At 36.5% G+C, this 12,220-nt stretch overlaps 1 pseudogene across 1 annotated transcript; it reads left to right on the top strand.

Annotated features, from left to right (window-relative positions):
- Positions 1 to 3,320: 3,320 nt before the first annotated feature.
- LOC145800392 (geranylgeranyl pyrophosphate synthase, chloroplastic pseudogene) lies at positions 3,321 to 4,202 on the top strand (annotated as a pseudogene). The gene is made up of 2 exons (XR_014341458.1): positions 3,321 to 3,338; positions 3,423 to 4,202. The product of XR_014341458.1 is annotated as a geranylgeranyl pyrophosphate synthase, chloroplastic pseudogene (transcript).
- The last annotated feature ends 8,018 nt before the right edge of the window (positions 4,203 to 12,220 follow it).

Below are 12,220 nucleotides of genomic sequence, written 5' to 3'. Positions count from 1 at the left end.
AATTTATTATGCAGTTGTAACTAGTTTATTATATTAAAGTAAACCTTAAATTAATTTTAGAAGATGATAAACCATTTGGATTCTAGTATAGCCTAATAAAGCCAACTGACTTTTACCACTTAATTCAATAAATCTGATTGTTTTATTCATATACCTACTACTAATGGGAATTCATTTTTATTTAATTAATAAGCATGTTTCATTTTCATTTTTATTTTTATTTTTATTTTTATTTTTAAAAAGAAGTTTCTTTCAATTTTATTTTTCTCATTTAAAAAAAAAAGTCAAATTTCAAGTGGATAAAATGTCATTGTTGTTAAGATTTGACAACATTTTCATAAAAATAAAAATAAAATAACTATTTTGTTAATAATTTTTGGCGACCAAAATTTTGGTCGCCAAAGATCAAAAATAAAATTTTTTATTTCCCTTCGGCTACCAAAGAATTTAGTAGGCAAAAGTAGGTCTACAGCGACTAAAATGAATTTTGTCGCTGAAAAGATAGTTTTGGCGACCAAAAGTTTGGTCGCCAAAGATCAAAAATAAATTTTTTTATTTTCCTTCGGCTACCAAACAATTTAGTAGCTAAAGGTGCCTCTACAGCTACTAAAAGTAAAATTAGTTGCTAATGGAGATATGTTTAGCTACTAAAAATTTTTTTAGTGGCCAATTGTAGTATTTTTAGCTACTAAATTTATTTTAGTCGCCAATAATCAACATTCCCCTACTAAGAAAAATTAGTAGCTAAAAAGTTGACTTTTGCCGACCAAAATTAATTTTGGCGGCCAATTCCCACACTTTTGGCGACTAAATTTGTTTTGGTAGCCAAAACTGGTCGCCAAAAATGTGTTTTCTTGTGGTGAATGTGACTTTTTTTAATTGTATGCCAAACTCATCCTAAGTAATTATATTCTATAAAAATTGATTCATTTATTAAAAATGATTTTGCGATAATTAGATTTAAGTGTTTACCTAAAAATATAATTCTGCCTAATAAGGGTTCGTTTGGGATGTAGGTTGGTTTTTGGCTATTTTAGCTTGGGGCTAAAAAGTCTCGTTTGAGATAAACTTTTTGACTTTTTTTATTTTTGTGAGAAAAAAATAAAATGATTATGATTTGGAAGTGATATTTTGTTTTATTGCGTTAAAAAACTTATTTTTGTCTTTTTGAAATTATTTTAGTCAAAAAGCCCCCGTTTAACTTGTTAAAATAAATGTATTATTGATTGATATTGATATCTGATTGTTGTTATAAATGATGTATTATTGATTGATGTATTACAAGATTGTTGTGTATATTTTGTATATTACAAGCTATTATATAGGAGAGGATTTGGGAGTAGGTGAGGTAGGTGAGTGGTGGTAGTGGATGGTAGTGGAGGTGGTGGGTGGTAGTGGAAATGGTAGGTGGAGTTGGTGGTGTGGTAATTTACACAATTTACAATTTACATTAACAGCCCCCCTCAAACTCAAGGAGGATAGACACTAGCCAACTTGAGTTTGGAGAGAGTCACAAAACAGAAAAATAAACTGAAAAATAAAACAGGATAGGAGACACGGTATGGTCGTGTCAGACCGATGTAGCAGACAGTTTATGGGGTCATGTCGGACCGTTGTAGCAGACAGTTTACGGGGTCATGTCGGACCGTTGTAGCAGACACTGTGTGGTCGTGTCAGACCGATGTAGAAGACAGTTTACGGGGTCATGTCGGACCGTTGTAGAAGACAGTTTACGGGGTCATGTTGGACCGTTGTAGCAGGACAGTTTACGAGGTCATGCCGGACCGATGTAGCAGGTTGTGGTGGTGTACCAAGGGGGCGACTTAGGGAGTGCGCCATGAGTGACTTATACATGATACTGTGTATAACCCCCCCTCAAACTCAAATAGGTGTAAAGATAGAAACCTATTTGAGGTTGAAACAAAGGGATTGATAAAGTTGACCGGTGTAGAAGACACTGTATGAGTGTGTATAGAGGCTGCCCAAAAAATATATATGGATGTAGATATCGAGCCCTCAAAAGTCGTGCCCTCAAAAGGTGTACCCAATCTGTCAAAAGGCGTGCCATCAAAAGGCGTGCCGGACATGATGGCGAGGCACGTGGGCGCCTTGGCTTGCGTGCCCATTTGTCGGCTGGTGGCAAGAGGCGCGCGATGCGCGTGGCTGCCTCGGCGATAAGATGGAGGCTGAGGCTGAGGCAGAGAAAAGCTGCGAAAAACCTCTGAAAAAAACTTCGTTGTGTTGAGAGAGAGAGTCTGAAAAACTCTTCGTTGTGCTGAGAGAGAGAGTCTGTAACACTCTGTTGCGAGAGAAAATGGCCTCGTCCTCGTCTTCCCGTGGACTGCTCACCCTCTTTCCCGACCTCAACGAGTCAACAAGAGAGACAACTGGTGCGGTGGCACTGGAACCTCAACCAAGCGCCCCGGAGTTTGCTCCGTTGAACTTTCCGATGCGGTCTGTGGAGCAAAGAATGGCAGTGCAGTCGGATGTGGAGGCCAATCAGTATACTTTGAAGGCATGTGTGGAAAGCATGACGGCGGTCACAAACTTATCGAACCGGCTGCAGAGTAGGACAAATGAGGTGCAGCATTTAAACACCCAACTGGCTCTGCTCCAACGCATATATAAGGATGCGCGAGCAGAGATAAGTGTGCTGAAGGCGGAAAACAAAGAGTTGAAGCGGAAGGCCACCGTGATGTTCTGATTTGGAGGTCCGCCATATGCTGCAGTGGAGGAGTATGGGGGAGTGAACGTGCTCGGTGGACAAGGAAACACGGAGGCAACACCGTCAAGGACTGCCCAGGACGGAGGCAAAAAGAAGAGACCTGCGGCAGAGTAGAGAAGAAAAATCCCACTGTGGGTGTGGTTGTTTTGTTGTGGTTGTGTGGGTTTTTTTTTTTTTTTTTTTTTTTTTTTGGTGTAGAATGGTGATCAGGGCGAAGTCCCGCTAGAAATAAAATGAGTGTATTGTACAAATCTAAATGGTTTGAAGGTACAAGACTGAGCAGAAAAATGAGATGTAATTAATAGAATTGTTTTTGTTTTTGTTTTTTTTTTTTGTTTTTTTTTTTTTTGAGACAAGAAAATAAAGAAAGGAAAAAAAATAATAATAATAATAATTAAATTTGAAAGCAAACGTAGGAGAGAGAGGGACAAACTCAGGTGGATGGCATGATAAAAAAAAAAGCAAAAGAAATAAAAAAAGAGAAAAATGCAAAGTGGAGACAAATTGAGTGGAATTCGGTGGAAAGAAGTGAGAAATCAAGATTATAAATTGGTTTGGCTAGTGGTAGGGCCCACCAGCACTATTCAGTTCAAAAATGTGGAATGATGAGCATGTGTATGCATGTGCTCTCTGTCGGTGGTGTTCATGGGCAGGGGTGAAAAATAGATTTCAAAAGCTAGTGCCGTGTTGTTTTTAGCTCCAGAGTTGCGAAGAGCAGAGATTGCCTCAGCTCATCCATGCTCTTTCCCTGGCAGTAGTAAGCCCAAGTAAGAAGAGTATCGGCGGCAAGCGGATCCGCCCTGTCCTCTGCATCGCCGCCTGCGAGCTCGTCGGCGGCCACCAGTCCATGGCGATGCCGGCGGCGTGCGCGGTGAAGATGATCCACACCATGTCTCTCATGCACGACGACCTCCCTTGCATGGACAACGACGATCTCCGCCGCGGAAAACCCACAAACCACAAGGTCTTCGGCGAGGACGTCGCCGTTTTGGCCGGCGATGCTCTTCTCGCATTCGCGTTCGAGCACATCGCAACAGCTACGAAAGATGTGTCTTCTGAGAAAATCGTTCGAGTGATCGGTGAATTGGCGAAATCGATCGGAGCAGAAGGGTTAGTTGCTGGCCAAGTGGTTGATATAAGTTCTGAAGGAATTTCTGATGTTGGGTTAGAACACCTTGAATTCATTCATCGCCACAAGACCGCGGCTTTATTGGAGGGGTCTGTGGTTCTTGGGGCGATTTTGGGAGGTGGGTCTGATGAACAAGTTGAGAAGCTGAGAAAGTTTGCGAGATGTATTGGGTTGTTGTTTCAGGTTGTGGATGACATACTCGATGTTACTAAGTCCTCGCAAGAATTGGGGAAGACTGCCGGGAAAGATTTGGTGGCTGATAAGGTTACTTACCCAAAATTGATTGGTATTGAGAAATTGAGAGGAGAGAGAGAGAGAGGCAGAGATGTGTGAAAGCCACGAAGAAGATTCGTGGAAGGAAATGATGGAGCGAAGCTTCTCTTCTTGCAGAGGTACGGCTGTGGAGAGCGGAAGGTATGTGTAGAAAATAAGCGGAATAGGTTGAGGTCCGGCGGACGGCTAAGGTGAGGTTGCCGCCCGCCGGTGAAGCGAAAATATTAGGTTCTAAACCTGCTCTGATACCATGTTAAAATAAATGTATTATTGATTGATATTGATATCTGATTGTTGTTATAAATGATGTATTATTGATTGATGTATTACAAGATTGTTGTGTATATTTTGTATATTACAAGCTATTATATAGGAGAGGATTTGGGAGTAGGTGAGGTAGGTGAGTGGTGGTAGTGGATGGTAGTGGAGGTGGTGGGTGGTAGTGGAAATGGTAGGTGGAGTTGGTGGTGTGGTAATTTACACAATTTACAATTTACATTAACATAACTTATGCCAAACAACGGCTATGCACAAGCTTAGTTCTATTAGGTTTTTAGATAATTTTAAATTAAAAAAAAAATTAAAACTAATTTGATTAAAATAAATATCAAATAATATTTTAAAATTTTTCAAAGTTACTTTGCACCAAAAAAGAGAAAATTATATGAAAATAATCCTTCTTTTTTAATTTTTTATACCAAATAATTTTTTTATTTTTTTATTTTTTTATTTTTAGATATACGACCTTAAAAATTCAACCGAACAGAGTGTACATTTTTGTTAATGTGAATCGAATAAACCCAGTTTCTATATTTCAATCATTTTGTGTACCCCCGATCGAAAAATAAAAAATAAAAGAGATTTGTAACAAAGCAGGAGTTCGATATGTGATGATTTTGGTAAGGCTTTCTTTGACTTGGGCCTACTTTTATTTCTAGTCACAAAAGGTATTTTAGTATAATTGGTTTTAGCTAGAGAACTGATGAAGTCCAGTCCGGTCCATTATGAGTTTATTGGGCCCACTATGGGTCTATCGCTGGAAAATTTTCAATGGGCTTTTTAAATGAGAAAATTTTTATTTCTACACACCTATTTATTTCAGTACACATAATTTTTTAATGCACACTTATAAATTTTGTTAGTATTTGGGATGATCCAAATGAATATACTTTTTGATTTTTTATGAAACGATACGCAGAAAAGTAGGAGATGATTTAACCCAAATAAGTGCACTTATATAGTTTATGTCAAACACTTTGGTTTGGGATAACTTACAAAAGTCAAAAAGTCAAAAAATTATTAAGAAAGTCAAAAAGTCTACTATTTAGGGAAAGCTTGGGGAGTCTAGAGGGCAAACTTGTTATTTTGCCCTTTGAATTCAACTACCCAAAAGTCAAAAAGTCAACAAGGGTAGAATGTTTATTTTGATTTTACTACAATATTTTGTTATACATTTTTTCGTAAAAAGTCAAAAAGTTATCCCAAACATACATCTTTTTTTTCTTTACCTTTTTAGTCAAAAAGATAAAAAAAAAATACACTTATATAGAAAATTCCAAATAATAACGAAAGTTAAAAAACTATTAAAAAAGTCAAAAAGACCATACTGTTTGGAAAAAGCTTGTGGGGGAAGCCTAAAGAGAAAAATTATTATTTTACCTTTTGAATTCAACTACCCAAAAGTCAAAAAGTGAACAAAGGTAGAATTGTCATTTTGATTTTATTACAATATTTTATTGCATATCTTTTCGGAGAAAGACAAAAAATTATCCCAAATATACATCTTTTTTTTCTTTACTCTTTTAGCCAAAAAGTCAAAAAATACACTTATGTAGCACATTCCAAACAACCCAACCAAACACACACCCACACAGCCACCGAAAACCGACAATTAGCTTTCGGTGAACCAAGCCATGGATCTTCGTATCTTTCTCTCTCACACACATTAAACATACAAAGGCAAATAATACCTAATCAGTTTTTTACTAAGAAGCACGAAAACAGATACAAGATATGAGTACGATATGATACGGATACGGCGATACAGCAAAATTTGAAAAACTAAGATACGGATACGGTAGTGATACGTTCATAAAAAATATTGATTGTGTTTGGTAGAGTTTTAGAATTATGATTTGAGAATAGAGTTGTATTTTGAGATTGTGAGTTTTTGAATTATGATTTGAGTGTGAAAAATTTGTTTGGTTATAAGCTTTAAAAAGAGTTTGAATTGAGTGATGTGATATATAATATTGAAAAGTGAATGTTTTGAAAAGTGAGTGTGGAATTAATTTTCTAAAGCTGCAACCAAACAACACACTCAAACTAAGGGATAGAATTACATTTCAAAAGCTCTACCAAACATTACAATTTTTAAACAAAAGACAACTTGATAAAAAATAAAGATTCCTATAAAGTTAAGAGTCTTCAAGGTCAATAGGTTCAACTTGTTCCCCTTCGTCAGTGAATATCACAGCTTCCATATCTGGTTCATCAAGAGAAAAACTTGCAATTTCAAGTATGCACCCTCCAATAAATCAAAAGCATCTCCACCAACATCCCACAACTTGGTTTCTCCTTCAATATACTGTCGACTTCTCTTTGATAAGAGATGAAGATTGTTGTGCACAAAAACCAAATCTTCAGCACGTTATGATGTCATTTTGTTTCTTTTCATGGAGTGAATAAAGGAGTAGGTGCTCTAATTCCTTTCACAGCATGATGAGGAACATGGCTAGCCAAACAATTTTAATGCTAAAGATTGAAGCATAGGAGCAGGAGACCCATGTGTAAACCACCAAATAAGTGAATCCAATACTCCTCTATTAATCTTTGAGTCAAAATCTCCAAACCTCCTGAAAACTTGGCATATCCCACATTTACAACCCTTCTCTCCTCTAAATTTGGAAAGTATTTCTTGAAGCACTTGTTTCTCATATTTGAAATTTCTTCATCTTTATGAGGAGGGACACGATTGGGATTTTCATTATGCCACGTTGAACTATAATACCTAAATTACAACATTAGAAAGTTTCAAAATTAAATTATTTTATTCATATTAAAAGACAAATGTGAACAAAGAAATCTAATTAGTAAGAGTATGAATTAAGTTATTACCTCAGATTCAAAGAATGTGCAAGACAATGAAGAGGAGTGTTACTTTTGGCCCACCTCTCAACTAGTACATTGTGCACAGTGGAATAAAAGATTAATTCCTCATGATCTAGCTTCCCTTCATGTCTAAAGATGTTTGCCTTCACCTTTTCAATCATGGTGTCCCATGATAGACTAAGTGAAGGCATGGTTTGTCAATGTCACAAAACCTAAGCATCTCATAGATAGGCAATATAAAAGACAAAATGTAATTAATCTTATCACACCACACATCATTCAATAATTTTTCATTCACAGATGCTGCTTTCCCAACATCGTCTTCTTTGTAAGAAACCCACTAGTCACTAATAACCATTGATTGGAGGCCACGCTTTATAAGTTTAAACCTTTTGAGCATGACAATGACAGATGCAAAACTTGTGTCCACAACAAGAAGCAACTTTAAGGGTACGAATTCATTGAAAATAGCTAGCCGCATGGAATGGTTCATGATAAAGTTTTTGATAAACATTTCATCATCAACAAAAAGTGTGATCTAGTGACATTCATCATAAGCAAAAGCAATACCCCATGTTTCCCTTTGGAGCACAAATATTCTTAAGAGCAAGATTCAGTGTGTGAACTATACATGGTGTCCAAAAGATATTCGGGTACTTACTTTCAATGAGTAAACCAGCTGCACCACACACGAGAGCATTATCTGTAATGACTTCAATGACATTCCGATGTCCAACTTCTTCAATTGCTTGACTAATTAAGTTGGAAATAAAAAACTTGTCTTTGTGCTCACCCTCACCATTAATAGCTTTCAAGAACACTACTCCAGCTTCGAATGCTCTCATAAAATTAATAAGGGGCCTTCTTTGAGAATCAGTCTATCTATCTGAAACAATACTCAACCCATTTTCCTTCCATGATGCTCTAGTTGGCTCCAATAATCTCTCTACATTAGCCCTTTCCTTTTGAAGCAATGTAGTCCTTAACAAGTTATAATCAGGTGGTACATAACCAGAAATTGGATACAGCAAATTGAAAAGCACTAACATAATATGGGTTCCTTGATAAACGAAAAGGTAACCCCACTGAATAAAACATGCGAACAATCTCAAAATGCAATTGTTCCCGAATAATAGGGTTGAATGCCTTTTGCTAGAGCAGAAGTTTCAGTAGCCTTTCTTTTTCTTGGTTCATACCCCTTCATTCTAAATCATCCAATATCTAAATGCCCTGAACCTGTAAAAGTAGATTGACAAGTGGAAGATGGTAAACGAACTTTTATAGGCATAGCCATCTTTAACCTCTTCTCGGCTTCTTTAATTCTCATTTACATTTCAGCAAGGTGTTATGGAGTCACTTTGGGGCACACTCTGCTCCCATGGCCAGAAAGTTTTAACAAATGTGCCTTGACCCTAAAGTATGACCCCTTGTACTTATTTTGACAGTAATTGCATTTAAACTTGGTATTACCACCTCCATCTCCCATTTTTTTTCATTTTTGTAACATAACACCAAAGAGGAGCATGATCATCTTCTTCCATTAGTGTACCACTTGTTAAACCTAAACTTCCCGTACCTGAACTCATTTCCTAAAATTTATAAATTTGGTAAAGAAATTAAACAAAACATTAATGTATTTTGTTATCTTTTGGCATGACCATCAAAAATAAAATAAAATAAAAAATGGAGCAGCAATTCAATAAAATTTCAGCAATTCCAAAAATTCAACAATTCAATAAAATTTCAACAATTTTAGCGATTCAATAAAAATAAATATATAAAAAAAATAAACAAACAAACAAAATAAAACATTAATGCAGTTAACCCTTTCAATGATTTAAAAAAAAAAAACCTCACAAGGCTGAGACAATGAGACTGGGTGAGCCGAAGAGACAATGGGTACTAGTAGTAGCTTAGCTTAGCTTAGCTGCAAAATAAATAAATAAATAAATAAATAAATAAATAAAATCAGAGGGGTTAGTTTAGTACAGTGAGAGGGAGAGACAGTGAGACAGAGAGACTGAGTAAGTGAGAGGGAGAGAGAGTGAGATTCATTGAGACGAAGAGACAGAGAGTGAGCAAGAAGGAGAGAGAGATCGAGCGAGAGGAAGAGGGAAAGAGAGAGAGAATGAGATCGAGCAAGAGAGAGAGAGAGACTAAGATCGAGTGATAGAGACAGAAAAGTGAGAGAGTGAGAGCGAGCGAGAGAGCGAGAGCGAGAGAGAGTGAAAGTGTCAGTGAGAGTGAGAATGAGAGCGAGAGAAAGGGACTGACCTTGATCAATGATGACTCTTCCTCCTCCTCCTTGCTGATGTTCATAAATGGCGATGGAAACGATAGAAAAGACGATGCCGACTCTTGCTCTGTTCGACTTGTTGTTGCTCCAGTGCTCGTGAGCTATCTAGGGTTTGTTTTAGTTTTTTTGTTTTATTTTAGATAATTTTTGTTATTTTACACTTTGACCCCATTATGAGTTTGTAAAATTATTTTTTCGCTCCGCTGTATCCCGATCTCATCCATAACGTATCCTCGCATATCCCAAACGTATCCGAAATTCAAAATTTTTTTAAAAAAACAAGGGATACATTTTTGCCGTATCTGATACGTAGCCCACCATATCAGACGCATATCCATATCCGATACGTATCCGATACACATACGGGGGCCATTTCGAAGTATCCGTGCTTTATAAGTTTTTGAGTTTTTAATGTGGGGATCAACAAAGAACGGTTTTGTCATTATCTGGACAGCTAATGCTAGTTCCTTTAGAGCTTTTCCAGATTCCAAGCTCGTTTTTATACAAATTTTCTAGAAATTGTTCACTGTTTTTTGGCATTACCTATACCAATAGCAGAGCATATGTGGGAGGTGAGCTAAACATTTTTATTCACATAATTAGTGCTTTTTTGAAAACATTTTAGTTATGTATCAATAGAGGATGTTAACTTCCAAAAATTAGTTTTCTCAGTTGTTAACTTCCGAAAATTTCCTAAAATTTTGAAATTTGATTTCTGAATGTATCTAATTTTTTTCGATTCAAAAATTATTTTTCGAACAAAAATAATAATTTTGATTTCTGATAAAAATAAAAAATTTCGACACTAGTTTGCAAAAGAGGGCATTCCTGGAAAGCAAAGCTCGTTGGAAAATTAAAATTGTGGTTTTGCAGCGACAACGGTAGAGGCGATGATGATGAGGAAGAAGATATTGTCTGATTGTTATTGACGATGAACCATTTAAGATCGTATTCCTCTCTGTTGTTCTCTATTGGATTCGTAATCGAAACAAATTCAATTAATTCTAAAGAGAGAGAGAGAGAAGAAGAAAACAAAAGGGTTTGTGAGTTTGTTTGTTGTTGGTGGTGGTAGAAAGAGAGAGGGGAGAGAAGAGATCAGATAGGTTGGTTAAGGTTTTGATGTCCATTATGGTCATTTTACCTCAAGGTATAATTGTTATTAAAATAAAGTTTCATTAAGTATGTGCACTGGGGTAAGTAGGTGTGTAAAAATAGAATTTTCTCTTTAAAGAAGATATGTTAGTTATTATAGTTAGTATTATAATATTTTAGTCACTCCAACTCACGTTTTATTACATAGTTATTTTAATAAAATTCTTCGAAACTAGCTTCATTTGAAGAGCCTATGAAGGTTCTTTAAACAATTTATGTGTATAGATAGGTAAAATAAAAAATAACTTTAAAATACACAAATAAAAAAGAAATTAGACAAAATAAAAAATTATCTTTTTTATATGTTAGCTAATAAAAAATTAAAAGTATAATTGAAATTGTGTCCCAGCGGGTGGTCGGTGTTCGGTGGGTGTGTGGATCTGCGGTGTGAGTTAGAAGACCTGTGAGGTAGAAGTCCTGTTGGCTTTGGAGTGGGCTGCAGCAGAGGCTTTGGAGTGGGTACTGGGTGTGAGCTAAGAAGAAAACCTGGTGGGAGATGATCTGTTGGGTGTGTTTGCGGGTGTTGTGATCTGTGGATCTGTGGGTGTTGTGCAAGGGAGTTGCAGCAGCTCGGAGTCTTCAACAGGGGTGTTGCTGCAGGGGTGTGTTGGTTCGGTGGGTGTGTGGGTGTTGTAACAGCTTAGGGGTGGTTGGGAAGTTGGTCAAGGGAGTGATCTTCTCCAGTCAAGGGAGTTTTCTCAGCCTTCGAGCGGGTGGCTATGGAGTTTTTCAGCCAGCGTGCAGCAGGCGTGGAGCAGCGGAGCGTGCAGCTGGCGTGCAGCAGGCGTAGGATGGGCATCGTATAGTGTTGTCAGGCGTCGGGTGTGAAGAAGGGTGGCGTTGGGAGTTGTTAGCAGCTTAGGTGTAATGATTTAGTTTTCAAAATAGCAGGTGGGCCTTGGCAAAGGCGTGGATGTTGATTAGATGGGTTTTTAGTTCGGGCTGCTTTGGGTGTTGGTTTTGTTATTTTAGTTTGGTTTTGGTGTTTTGGTGGATTGATTATGTGGAGATTCATGTATTTTAATTTTTCTAGTTAAGTTTTACTTAATTTTTTTTTTTTAAAAAAAAAATCGAGAGGCTTAGGAGTTGGTTGTATGACTGCGAGTAGCAGTAGTAGGAGTATTTTTATACTGTCGAATCTCTCTCGATGCATGTCATCTTCCTGTACTTTTAATTTCATGCTGTTAAATGAAATTTTTCTTTGCTGATCAAAAAAAAAATAATTGAAATTGCTCTTACGTGTCACAAGCATTTCTTTGAAACACATTATAGGGTTTGTAGCATTAATCTCTCGTCTTTTTTACTCTTCCCTCCTATGAAGTTTTCTTTACTTTTCTTTAAAATAATTTTTTTTATTCTATTTATTTATTTATCTTTAGTAAAAAATATAAACAAGATTTATAAATATTTATTTTTTAAATATATTTAGATTAGGTGCATCTTAAAAAAAATTAATTAGAATACGAAATTTTCATAAAAAAGAAACATATTTAAAAAGAAGGTCAAAGATAGTTTTTGAGTTTGGAAATCAAAC

The sequence above is a fragment of the Camellia sinensis genome, chromosome 10 (genome assembly GCF_055761805.1).
Source record: "Camellia sinensis isolate YWXY chromosome 10, ASM5576180v1, whole genome shotgun sequence".
NCBI classification, from domain to species: domain Eukaryota; kingdom Viridiplantae; phylum Streptophyta; class Magnoliopsida; order Ericales; family Theaceae; genus Camellia; species Camellia sinensis.
Note: the sequence above shows the minus strand (reverse complement) of the source record. Positions and strands in the feature narration are given on the sequence as shown.